We start from the raw sequence: 14044 nt of genomic DNA, 5'->3' as shown, positions 1-14044 counted from the left end.
GAAAAAACTAAAATTTTTCAATATTTATTATACCCCAAGCCTGTTTAAAGTCAGAATCTGAAAATACTCCAACCTGTCTAGGTCCTGTAGAAATCAATGGCAAAGGTCCCATGTCAAATTTGAAGATATCATGGTCTTGTAATGGAAAGTGTAGAACTTACCCCACGGGACATCCAAGATGGCGACCTCCTGCTCTACCATGCGGCTCTTCCTGGTCGTAATATGACTGCGTCAGAAACGTGTCGCCTCAGGATTGGTCGCCGGCGACGGAATGGACGCCGGCGTCAGAATGTGCGTCGGCGTGAGGACGCCGGCGTCAGCGTCATGACGTCACCGCGTCAAGTTTTGGCGCCAACCTTGGACTATTTATTCCCAATTGCCCTTTCTGTCTTTGCCCAATTATAGGTCTATCTTGTATAGTTCCTGGGTGTGATTTATTGCTATTCTGATTATCCGTGTACCGACTTCTTGCCTTTTTTACGATTCTGATCCTTGCTGCCTGTATTGACCATTTGCCTGCTTACGACTATTCTCCTGATAAATCCTTTTGTACCGCGAACTTGGTGTTGTTGTCTCCTCCTTGGTCCACACTACAACAGAGCCTTCGGGCCCTGACAGTATAATTGGGCCATGGACCCCTCTGAGGAGCCTCAAGTTCCTACTGATGTCGGCAGAGCCGTTCGTGGATTGGCTTCCCGCATGCACACCTATGAAGCCCAGCAAACCCACTTCGGCCAGGCACTTGAAGCAATCCTGGAGAAATTATCTGCTTTATCTCCTGTGGCTCCAGTCCCTATGCCGGTTCCTGCAATTCCGCTCCAGGTTTCCGAGCCTCGCATCCCTGCACCTCCTCTGTATAGCGGTGATCCGGAATCACGCCGTGGTTTCATCAACCAGTGTGAGATCCAATTCACCCTGCTTCCAGGTCAGTTTGTCTCGGAGCGAGCAAAAGTGGGCTATATTATCACCCGCCTGCAAGGGAAAGCTCTGGAGTGGGCTTCTCCTCTTTGGGAGAAGGAGGATCCGGTAATCGATGATGCCAAGGCCTTCATCCGGGACCTTCGCACAGTGTTCGATGCTCCAGGTTGGGCTACTTCTGCCTTGGCTCGTTTATTCCAGCTGCAGCAAGGGACTCATTCTGTTCCTGAATATGCCATCGAATTCCGAACTCTCGTGGCAGAAACTTCGTGGAATAATGATGGATACCATGCTGCCTTCTACAACGGTCTGGCGATGCGCATCAAGAATGATCTTGTATCTCGTGAGATTCCTTCTCGATGGGAGGACCTTGTTGCGTTGGCCGTGAAGGTTGACACCCGACAGAGGGAGTTCCAAGTCGAACTTGACAGGGAACGTGCTAGGAAGTTCTCCAGGTTCCAACCCACCCTGGCTCCACGCTTCCAAAGACCCCTACTCCCCAGTCCGGCTTCCAACCTTTTTCCTCCTCCTCCTGCGGCACCTGCTACTTCTTCTTTACCACCTGAAGAACCAATGCAGATCGGTCGGGCACGCCTTTCCGAACAGGAGAAGCTCCGGAGAAGGGCTGCTGGGTTATGCCTCTACTGTGGGGGAAAAGCTCACTTCGCCCAGGAATGCCCAGTGAAGCCGGGAAACTCCAAAACCTAGGTAAGCTTGGGGAGACTTACCTGGGTGGAATTTGTTCTCCTCCCCATTCCTCTGCTCAACGTTTTCTTCTTCCTGTTCAAATCCAGTTCGGCTCCAAGAAGATCTCTTCTCAGGCCTTCCTCGATTCTGGTGCTGCAGGCAACTTCATGGATCGTGCCTTTGCTGATAACCATGCCATTCCGCTCCAACCCTTGGCAACCCCTCTTCGAGTCCTGGCGATTGATGATCGTCCTCTTTCTTCTGCCATCATCTCGCAGTCTACTCAGGAACTTTCCCTCAAGGTGGGCACTATGCATTTGGAAAGACTGTCTTTTCTTCTTATCGATTGCCCTTCAACTCCCGTTGTCCTGGGATTGCCTTGGCTGTGTGTTCATAATCCGGTCATTGACTGGTCCTTCTCACAAATTTCCCGTTGGAGTCCATTTTGTGTACACAACTGTTTACCTGCTGTTCCTGTTGTCAAAGTTTCTTCAGTGTCTTCAAGTTCTTCTCTCCCTCCTGTGTATCAAGCCTTTTCCGATGTCTTTGATAAGAAGTCCGCTGAGACTCTCCCACCTCATCGTCCCTATGATTGTCCTATCGAACTTTTACCCGGCTCTATGCCTCCCCGAGGCCGCACTTATCCGCTTTCTCCCTCCGAAACTTCTGCTATGAAGTCTTATATCCAGGAGAATCTTCAAAGAGGTTTTATTCGTCCTTCTACCTCCCCTGCTGGAGCAGGGTTCTTCTTTGTTGAAAAGAAAGACGGTAGTTTGCGGCCCTGCATTGACTACAGGGGGTTAAATAAAATCACCGTAAAGAACAGATATCCTCTTCCTCTCATCTCTGAACTTTTTGATCAGCTCAAGGGGGCTAGTTTCTTTACTAAGCTGGATCTACGTGGGGCCTACAATCTTATTCGGATTCGTGAGGGAGACGAATGGAAGACCGCTTTCAATACTCGTGATGGCCATTACGAGTATCTCGTCATGCCCTTCGGTCTTTGCAATGCTCCTGCGGTCTTCCAAGAATTAGTCAATGACATTTTTCGTGATCTTTTGGGACAGTGTGTGGTCGTGTACTTAGACGACATTCTTATTTTTTCCAAAAACCTTTTTGATCATCGTTGCCAAGTGCGTGAAGTTCTTTCCAGGTTGAGGAAAAACAATCTCTTTGCCAAATTGGAAAAATGCACCTTCGAAGTTTCTTCCATTCCTTTTCTTGGCTACATCATTTCTCCACAAGGTTTTAAGATGGATCCCGCCAAAGTTTCTGCAATTTTGGATTGGCCCCTTCCTACCAGCGTCAAGGCAGTTCAGAGATTTATTGGCTTCGCCAACTATTATAGACAATTTATCAAAAACTTTTCTTCCAAGATCCATCCAATTCTTGCCCTGATCCGTAAAGGGAGTAAACCTCAACTCTGGCCCCCTCAAGCTCTCGAAGCCTTCAAGACCCTCAAGGAAGCCTTTTCTTCTGCTCCAATTCTTAGACATCCTGAACCCCTTCAACCCTTCTTCATTGAAGTCGATGCCTCTGATGTAGGAGCTGGAGCAGTTCTGTCTCAAAGATCTTCTTCTGACGGTAAACTCCACCCTTGTGCTTTTTTCTCCAAAAAATTTTCTTCCCCTGAGCATAACTACGATGTGGGCAATCGGGAGCTACTTGCCGTTAAGTTGGCCTTGGAAGAATGGAGACATTTGCTTGAAGGTTCATCTATTCCGGTGACAATCTTTACCGGCCACAAGAACCTTGAATTTATTCAATCCCTCAAGCGCCTCAATCCCCGGCAAGCCAGGTGGGCACTTTTCTTTTCTCGTTTTAATTTTATTATCACCTTTCGTCCTGGCTCCAGAAACAGGAAGGCTGACGCTCTGTCCAGAAGCTTTGCTCCTGAAGATTCCTGCCACGAAGATCCTGTACCCATTGTGCCCCCTACCAAGATTATTGCTGCCTTGTTTCCCTCATGTGCCTCTCAGTTACTTTCTGCTCAGTCTTCGGCTCCTGTAGAGACTCCTCTTGGTGTTGCCTTTGTCCCTCCGGAATTTCGTCATGCCATTTTATCCCAAACTCACAGTTCCAAACAGGCCGGTCATCCAGGGATTAAGAAGACAACCGAGCTCCTGTCTCGTTTGGTCTGGTGGCCGACCCTAAGGAAAGATGTCAAAGATTTTGTTTTGTCCTGTTCCACTTGTGCTGTTTCCAAGTCCGGACATTCCCCCCCCAAGGGTTTACTCTTGCCACTTCCCATTCCATCTCGACCTTGGACTCATTTGGCGATGGATTTCATTGTCGATCTCCCTGTTTCGTCTGGTCACACTGTCATCTGAGTGGTGATCGACAGATTCGGCAAAATGGCTCACTTCACGCCTCTTCAGAAACTGCCTTCTGCTCCCGAACTTTCTGAACTTTTCATCAAACATATATTTCGTCTCCATTGTTTTCCTGCCGAGATTGTGTCTGATCGGGGTTCCCAGTTTATTTCCAAGTTCTGGAGATCTCTTTGCAAAGCTCTTAACATTTCTCTTCAATTTTCTTCTGCCTACCACCCACAGTCTAATGGAGCTGCAGAACGGGTCAATCAGGCCTTGGAACAGTTTCTTCATTGTCATGTGTCCTTGTGCCAGGATGATTGGTCGGATCTTCTTCCCTGGGCTGAATTTGCCCACAACAACGCTCTGCATTCTTCTTCCCAGAAGTCTCCTTTCTTCTGTGTTTATGGTCTCAATCCTTTGGCTTTTTCCCAGGATTTTCTTCTTACCAATGTGCCTGCGGCCAATGACCAAGCTGCTCACATGTTGGCTATTTGGCATGCTACTGCGGCAAACTTAGAGAAGAGTTCCCTGGTGCAGAAAAAGTTTGCTGATAAAAGAAGGATTTCTTCCCCTCCATATATTCCTGGTGATAAAGTTTTTCTTTCCACACGCAACATTCGTCTCAAGATTCCTACACCCAAGCTTGGTCCTAAATTCATCGGCCCCTTCCCTATCATCGAAATCATCAACCCTGTGGCTGTTCGTCTTCAACTTCCTCCTGAGCTGCGGATACCCAATGTTTTTCATGTTTCCCTGTTTAAACCTGCTATGTCTTGCCCCTCTTCTTCTTCCTCTCCAGCTCCTGTTTTGGTTGACGATCATAAGGAATTTGAAGTCAAAAGAATCTTGGACTCTCGTATTTCCAGGGGCTTTCTTCAATATCTTATCGAGTGGAAGGGGTTCGGTCCAGAGGAGTGTTCTTGGGTGAGAAGCTCTGACGTACATGCACCTGTCCTGGTTCGTAAGTTCCACAGACTTTTTCCTTCTTCCCCTAGCCTCGGTGGTCCTGAGGCCCCCCCTAAGGAGGGGGGTACTGTAATGGAAAGTGTAGAACTTACCCCACGGGACATCCAAGATGGCGACCTCCTGCTCCACCATGCGGCTCTTCCTGGTCGTAATATGACTGCGTCAGAAACGTGTCGCCTCAGGATTGGTCGCCGGCGACGGAATGGACGCCGGCGTCAGAATGTGCGTCGGCGTCAGGACGCCAACGTGAGGACGCCGGCGTCGGCGTCATGACGTCACCGCGTCAAGTTTTGGCGCCAACCTTGGACTATTTATTCCCAATTGCCCTTTCTGTCTTTGCCCAATTATAGGTCTATCTTGTATAGTTCCTGGGTGTGATTTATTGCTATTCTGATTATCCGTGTACCGACTTCTTGCCTTTTTTACGATTCTGATCCTTGCTGCCTGTATTGACCATTTGCCTGCTTACGACTATTCTCCTGATAAATCCTTTTGTACCGTGAACTTGGTGTTGTTGTCTCCTCCTTGGTCCACACTACAACAGAGCCTTCGGGCCCTGACAGGTCTGTGCTGAGTTTCATCCAAAAATCCGAAAATTGTGTGGGCTTCGAGCGGTCAAGAAAAATTTGAGAGTTTCAGGCATAAAATCTGAAAAATTTGAATTTTTCGAGTTTTTTTCAAGACCGATTTTATCGAGTTTTTTTTAATAATAAATAAGGTAAAATCATGAATGGGAGTTTGGTCGGGCTTTTTTTATTGATATAATGAGGGAAAAAACTCGGATTTTAGTAAATAGTTAATTTAAAGGTTTTAAATTCCTGTAAGCTATATAGGAGATATCCTTTTTTCTAACAATAACTGGCCAATCTAAAAACAAGTGCACTTTTACGTTCAATTGCCATGTTTGTCCCACAATGTAGCATTTTCCCTGAGATTTCAAGCTTTGTTATGGTTGCAAGGAGGTGTTGCATCTGCCGCCATTGCATACAGTGCGACAATAATAACTGGTTGACCGTTGACGTTATTTCTGGTGTTCAGCAAAATAGTAATGTGTGTCCAATTTTCTAGAACTGACAAATGGCCCTGACAGTACCCTCGAGCTACCCCCTGGTCAGGAGCTCATCGGTTTCTCTGCATCAATGGATACAACTCAATTCAGAAGGGAAAGCTGTAAGGATAAGTGGCACAAGTGAAATTACACAAAGCGTTTTGAAATGAGTCCCTTTAATGAATGAGGTTTTACATGCAACTGAATGCAGGAATTTTGCCCAAGCACAACTGCACTTGTGGACATAAATGACCCTTATTGTAATTTAATGCTTATTTAATGCTTTTTGCTTGTCTCTACACATAAATCAGTTTAAATACCAACCAGTAGTTCAAACATTTGAACTGTGAATTTAACCATTTTAAATTTAAAGGATATATTAATTCGCTTGGATGCTCTTTTAAGCACTCTTGCAGTATATATTAAAAATCAATGGTTAATTAAACATTAATTAAATTTTCTAGGCTGCTAGAGCATTTTTTTACCTTGCTAATAGTGATGGGAAAATTTATTCGCCAGGCGCAAATTCCAGGCGCAAATTCACAGCGAATCTGCGCGATTTGCCGCCAGCGAATAAATTCCTGAAACGCCTGCAAAAATTCACCCGAAAAAATTCGCCCGGCGTCAAAAAAATTTTTTGCTGGCGTCTAAAAAAACGGACGCCGGCGTCAAAAACGTCACCGGCTGTTTCACGAATTTTTCGCCGTTTTACGGTGAATCGAAACGGCGCAAATCCGCCCATCACTACTTGCTAATAAAACTAAATTTAAATAACACTTCCAACAGGGCTGACAGTTGTGATCAATGACATGTCAGATGACTTTTCTTTGGTCTTTCCTAAAACAGTGTTTCTGCTCTTTCTTTTGAATTGTTCTCCAGACTGTAGCCTAGTTGCGAAAACTTACCAGCAGGCTGAGCTGTTTCATTTAATTTGCATTGTTAAAATACCTACTATCTTGATATCTAAAAGAAAATGTAAAAATTGAAAAGCACTCTCAGTAATTTTACATTCATTTATTTTGATTATTTACATTTCCTTTAATACCATTGAGCTGATTTAGATTTAAGTGATAAGTTACAAAATAGTATTAGACCACGCCATCAAAAAGATTCTTTAAAAGCCTTTATTGAGTTAAGGGTTCTGACCTGGGCACCAGCAATATTTTAGACCAACACCAATCTTTTTTTCAAGCTACCGGTGTTGGTCTGAAACATTGCTGGTGCCTGGAGCAGAACCCTTCACTCAAAAAAGGCTTTTAAAGAAGATTATTTAATACTATTCGTGAGATATGCAGATGGACATGGCCTGCATGTGACCTGCACCCACCTACTTTGACATGAAAAACAGGTGCTGACAAAAACCATTATGTTAAATAATTTCTAACAAGCAAGTTACAATGTTATATTCACATTAGCGCAAAGGAGGATGGGTGGCTAGACTATTACTATTTTTGGCCACCAAAGTTGCAAAGTTTGTCAACTGCTGTATAAGTAGAATAAAATAAACCAAAGACAACCTATTGATGAAACCAGAAGCTAGTGGCCTTTGCTATTAGTGTTTTAAAATTACAACTATATATATTATTAGACAATAAGATCTCATTTCACATAAAACGAAATCATTCACGGGGTGTGTTTTTTAATTAATTCACTGGAAAAATTCAAAATCATTAACTTTGATTTAAATGAATCTTGATCATTCAGATAAATCTGGTGTCATAGGGGAAGTTGTGCCTGCATTTGAGTCATGATGCTATTTTTTGTGTTTTACAGTATATTATCCTATATATTCAATATAAGATTGGAGATGCCCTTTGTCCTCTAATAAATGATGACAGGTATAATACGTTTATAAAGTCCTTTTGACCATCAACTGTATATAAAAGAAATACAAGACCAGTATATTATATTCTTATCTCCAGAAACCTGTAACCCAGAAAGCTCAAAATTACGGGAAGGCAGTCACCCATAGTTAATTTTAAGCAATTATAATTTTTTTTAATTTCCTTTTTTCTCTGTGTCAATGTCTTAAATATATTGTTAATGGGTTGAGTGCAGAGGACTTCTTGTATTTGTCTGTATGAATTTTATGGTCACAGCCTCATTGGACCACCCCTTTATTTTTTAAAAATTAGTGGTGAGCACTAGTGATGGGCCAATTTCTCAAGATTCCCCGAAAAAAATTGCGAATTTCCCACAAAATTCGTGAAAAAACGTGAAATCAGAAAGTTCACGAAAAAATCGTGAAATTCGAACATTTACACAAAAAAATCAAGCAATTCAAACGTTTTCCCAAAAAAAATCAAGCAATTCGAACGTTTTCACTATAAAATCGAGCAATTCAAACGTTTTCACGGAAAAATCAAGCAATTCGAACATTTCCACAAAAATCAAGCAATTCGAACGTTTTCACTAAAAAACTCGAGCAGTTCGAATATTTCGCTATAAAATCAGAGCAATTCGAACATTTTAACGAAAAAAGCTAACAATTCAAACGTTTACACAAAAAAACAAGCAATTTGAACATTTTCACAAAAAAAATGGAAGTTGACGCCGGCAAATTTTCACCGGCGAATTTTCGCTGGGAGATTCGCTAATTTTTAATTTGGAAATTTGCAGCGAATTTGTGCCAGGCAGATTTATTCGCCCACCACTAGTGAGCACAACTTTCCCTTGTTTGTTATAGTTTATACAGGAGCAGTGGGCAGCTCCATGTTGTAGCTCCCACCCTTCCCAGCTATTGTCAGATGATCAAACTTGTGGCCAATAAAAGTACAACCAAGTTTTAACCTTAAAAGAAGCAAGTAAGTTGCAGGTAAAACTTAGTCCCTGCGTAAAATGTATAATGAAGCAATAGAATTTTTAATGAATCAGATAAAAATTGAGTGTAGGACTGGCCAGACCAGGGATGTCTTTGACATAGTTGGCCAGCTTAAATATATTGCAACATATGGACAAACAATCCCTGTTGGTTTTTTTTTTTAATAGTAAGGCATTTTTTGGTAGTTTAAAGGTGGCCATACACGAGCAGATAAAGCTGCCGATATTGGTCGTTTAGACCAATTTGACAGCTTATCTGCCCGTGTATGGGGGCTTGAGACGGATCTTCCCGATCGATATATCTGGCCACGATAACAAAGTTGATGGTGACAGAGAATTGCCAAACGGATTACTGTGTGCATTGTCCCACTGTCCCACTACCATGTGCAGAGGGTGCTGTGTGATATTGACATCACTGTTAATCCTTCATATAACCAACAGAGGGCGCTGTGTGATATTGCAGTCACTGTTATTCTTTAATATAACCAACAGAGGGCACACTGTTAATATTTCATATAACCAACAGAGGGTGCTGTGTGATATTGCAGTCACTGTTATTCTTTCATATAACCAACAGAGGGCGCACTGTTATTCTTTCATATAACCAACAGAGGGTGCTGTGTGATATTGCAGTCACTGTTATTCTTTCATATAACCAACAGATGGCACTGTGTGATTTCGCAGTCACTGTTATTCTTTCATATAACCAACAGAGGGCGCACTGTTATTCTTTCATATAACCAACAGAGGGCATTGTGGGATATTGCAGTCTCTCCCCAAGTGAACTGTTGGTATAGGAATGATTAAACGTGACTGCAATCTCAGCTACTGCCCGCTGACCCGAGTATAAGCCGAGGTAGACTTTTTCAGCACATTTTGGATGCTGAAAAACTTGTCTTATACTCGAGTATATACGGTAATATGTACAGGACCACACTAAAATGTGCTACACACCGTGACACAGTGCTGGTGCCCCATTAGCATTTTGTATAAAGTGTGAACAGTTGAACAATGTGGGCAGTTTCAGTCGGGGGTCTCAGGTGTGAACAGTACAGGGGTGTGAACAATAGAGGTGTCACAAGTGTGAATAATGCAGGAGGATCACAGGTGTGAACAATACACGGGATTTGTATGAATTTGAGGTTTAAACAATGCAGGGGCCAGTTAATCTCTGTAGTGATACCATTTAAAGATTACACATGGTAAGCAAACACAGAAGGTAGGTGGAGGGCTACACAAGGGGGGGTCGGACCGCAGACCACCAGTCGGACAGCCCTGATTTAGTTAATACAATTAGTTGATATATTTCTCAGCAGTATCTGTGGAAAATTAGCAACTATTGAATCAATTCTAACAGCTCTCTGTAATAAAGATCAGGGATTCTCTTCAGCAGGTACAAAGATAACAAATGTATTAACTAAATGTATCAATTTAGAACAGTTAAAGTGTTGGTGACCCCACTCCCCAGAGCTGCTTTAAAAGGTGAAAAAGGAAACTTTACACTTCAATATTAGAAAAACTGTCACACATAAAAAATAGAAAATAGAAAGTAATTGGAAAAAGTCTTTATTTCTGTTAAACAATCTAAAACCGACCGAACTGGAAAACGTTTTTGAAGGTGAACAACCCCTTTAAATTTGTGGTTTTTTTCCAAAACATATCAGATAATAGTGCTGCTCCAGCAAAATTCAGAACTGAAATCTATTCTTCAAAAGAGCAAGAAATTCTTGGGGCTAGACACATTGTTAATTTCCCAGGGGCCCTAAGTCATATGATCATCCTCTGATTCAGATTGGAGTGACATTGTCCCCTCCCTTCCCAAAGAAGTCTATCAACAGCTCCATGACTCAAAATAACAGTTCCCTGATAGATATGAGAATAGCACTTAGTAGTAAAAAGCCATATCCCACTGTGCCTTTTTCAGTTACATTAAGTAGGAGAAGTAATAGCTTATCTGAAAGCAGTTCTACTGTAAAGCACTGACTCTTTATGAAAGCACAGGATCAGACATAATGACATGAGATGGCTGCCCACATACCAGTATTACAGTACATTTGTTGGTTCGGGAATACAATTTTATATGGCTGAGTATATTAATTGTATTTTAAAAAAAGTAGTCTAAAATAAAAGCTACACCATAAATGACAGGTAACGTGAAAATTGCATCATGTCACCACGAGTAGATGGAAATGCCTACAGGTCCCAGAAGCCCCCACTTTCTGAATCTCTGTAGCCCCACATTTGATTGCATCTTCTTGAAAGCTATTAATATTGGACATTTTAGAAAATAACTCTGATTTAAAGAGGAATGCTAAAGTGTATGGTAATATACATACTGTAGACAGAATAGGCATGCACATACAGTAGAAGGTCCTCAAACAGCCACCTGCTTTTTCAGTTTTCAATGGTAATAATTCTGTGACATTATGGTTAAAGAACACAAATTACTATGTATATTTGAGGTAATTAAGTGTGAAGAAAAGAACATTATTATAGTGATGCTTTATTACTGCAATAAGAGCACTGTTTATACATCTGCTGCTGACATCCCTCCCTACGTGAATCTATTTATAGGGTAGCCTTTTCTGTCTCTTTGGGTTAACATATTTAGTGACCAGCAATGATTCCATTATACATATGGATATTTTCCATGGGAGCAGTCTGTCTAACTGCTATGAGAAAGAGATTTATGAGGACTATCTGTGACCAATCAAACAGCTCGATCTTTGTCTATACATTATCCTCCACCAGCCATGGTGGCCTCACAAAATTGAATACTGTTAAAATAGAGTGCAACCTAATCCATATATACGGCGACTAGAAATGCCTTGTACAACAGGCATGAGATCCATTATGCGGAAACTCATTATCCAGAAAACTCTGAATAACGGAAAGATTGTCTCCCATAGACTCCATTATAATCAAAGAATCCAGATTTTTTTTAAAAAATAATTATTTTTCTCTGTAATAATAAAACAGTTACAAAAAGGTTTATATCAAAAACGATATAAGTCCCAAGGCCTCTTCAAATAAAAAATATTAATTTATTGTAATTCACATTAAAACAGTAGCTAGTACATACAACCCCACATACCCCACCTTACGCGTTTCGCACCCTCCGGCGCTTAGTCATAGGTGTATCTGTCAGTAAGGGGTCAAGGCCTGAATTTTTGCCAGCGAATTTTCGCGGGCGTTTTCACAAATTTATGAATCGCGCAAATTCACCGCAAATTTGCGCCTGGCGAATAAATTCGCCCATCACTATTTATATATACAGGATTATGAGGTAGAAATGCTGTATTTTATATACTGAACTTACTGCACCAACCTATAGTTTCACATGTCTTTAACATTAATGATTTAAAGAAATTGTTCAGTGTAAAAAATAAAAACTGGGTAAATAGATACGCTGTGCAAAATAAAAAATGTTTCTAATATAGTTAGCCAAAAATGTAATCTATAAAGGCTGGAGTGACTGGATGTCTAACATAATAGCCAGAACACTACTTAATGCTTTTCAGCTCTCGTGGTTTCCGCTAATGGGTTACCAAGCAGTAATCAATTAGTGACTTGAGGGGGGGGGGACACATGGGTTATAACTGTTGCTTTTGATTCTGAGCTGAATGCTGAGGATCAATTGCAAACTCACTGAACAGTTATGTCCCATGTGGCCCCCTTAAAGGAACACTTCAGTGTAAAAATAAAAACTGGGTAAATAGATAGGCTTTGCAAAATAAAAAAAAGTTTCTAATATAGTTAGATAGCCAAAAATGTAACGTATAAAGGCTGGAGTGACTGGATGTCTAACATAATAGCCAGAACACTACTTCCTGCTTTTCAGCTCTCGTGGTTTCCGCTCATTGGTTACCAAGCAGTAATCAATTAGTGACTTGAGGGGGGGGGACACATGGGTTATAACTGTTGCTTTTGAATCTGAGCTGAATAGTGAGGATCAATTGCAAACTCACTGAACAGTTATGTCCCATGTGGCCCCCTTAAAGGAACACTTCAGTGTAAAAATAAAAACTGGGTAAATAGATAGGCTTTGCAAAATAAAAAAAAGTTTCTAATATAGTTAGATAGCCAAAAATGTAACGTATAAAGGCTGGAGTGACTGGATGTGTAACATAATAGCCAGAACACTACTTCCTACTTTTCAGCTCTCTTGATTTACACTGACTGTTTAACCTGGTTAGCAGGCAGTAACCAATCAATGACTTGAGGGGGGGCCACATGGATCTGGTGCTTTTGAATCTGAGCTGAATGCTGAGGATCAATTGCAAACTCACTGAACAGATATGTACCATGTGGCCCCCCTTCAAGTCGATGAATAGCTCAGAGTTATAGAACTGAAAAGCAGGAAGTAGTGTTCTGGCTATTATGTTACACATCCAGTCACTCCAGCCTTTATACATTACATTTTTGGCTAACTAACTATATTAGAAACATTTTTATTTTGCACAGCCTATCTATTTACACAGTTTTTATTTTCACACTGAACTGTTCCTTTAAAGTCACTGACTAACTCAGAGTTCGAGAGCTGAAAAGCAGAAAGTAGTGTTCTGGCTATTATGTTAGACATCCAGTAACTCCAGCCTGTATACATTACATTTTTGGCTAACTAACTATATCAGAAACATTTTTTATTTTGCACAGCCTGTTCCTTTAAGCCTTCAGATTTGTGCATAGGGAATCACCATCTTAAATTATTTTAGGCATTTTAGTGACACAGATGCTCAATGTGGTCTGGGCAGCTGTTGAGAACGTAAGCTTAGTGGCCGTCACAAATGATCAAGCAGAAAATTAGATTCATGCAGTATAGAAGTTGATGCTACAGGGCTGATTATAAAATTCTGATGCCAACTGCACTGTGATCTGAGATGTTATGTAATGAGAATCTGAATTAATTACTAATCATCTATGTATTTGACTTTTGTATTCTATACAGTATATTGTGAGTTGGACCATAAGTTCAGGTGCTGATAGCAGCACATGTGCATGTGCAGTGAATCAGCAGAAAAGAAGATGGGGGGCTACTAGGGGCATTCACGGATCTTCAATGCTAAAGAGCTGTGATTAAAACACAATGGGCAGCTTTTCTACCCTACTTCTCTGTTTAACTTTAACTCTCAGTTAATTCTATTATCTGAAGTACATTTTAGTTTGAAAGTTCCCCTTGTCAATTTACTTTATGTATGGAAATGTTTGTCATCTTCTTTGTATTTTATATTTTCAAATATTTTTTTGAACAGTTCAAAACACAAGCGTTGTATCTCACTATATTGAAAAT

This window comes from Xenopus laevis, chromosome 5S, assembly GCF_017654675.1.
Source record: "Xenopus laevis strain J_2021 chromosome 5S, Xenopus_laevis_v10.1, whole genome shotgun sequence".
NCBI lineage: Eukaryota > Metazoa > Chordata > Amphibia > Anura > Pipidae > Xenopus > Xenopus laevis.
The sequence above is the reverse complement of the archived record's forward strand: the minus strand, read 5'-3'. Positions refer to the sequence as shown.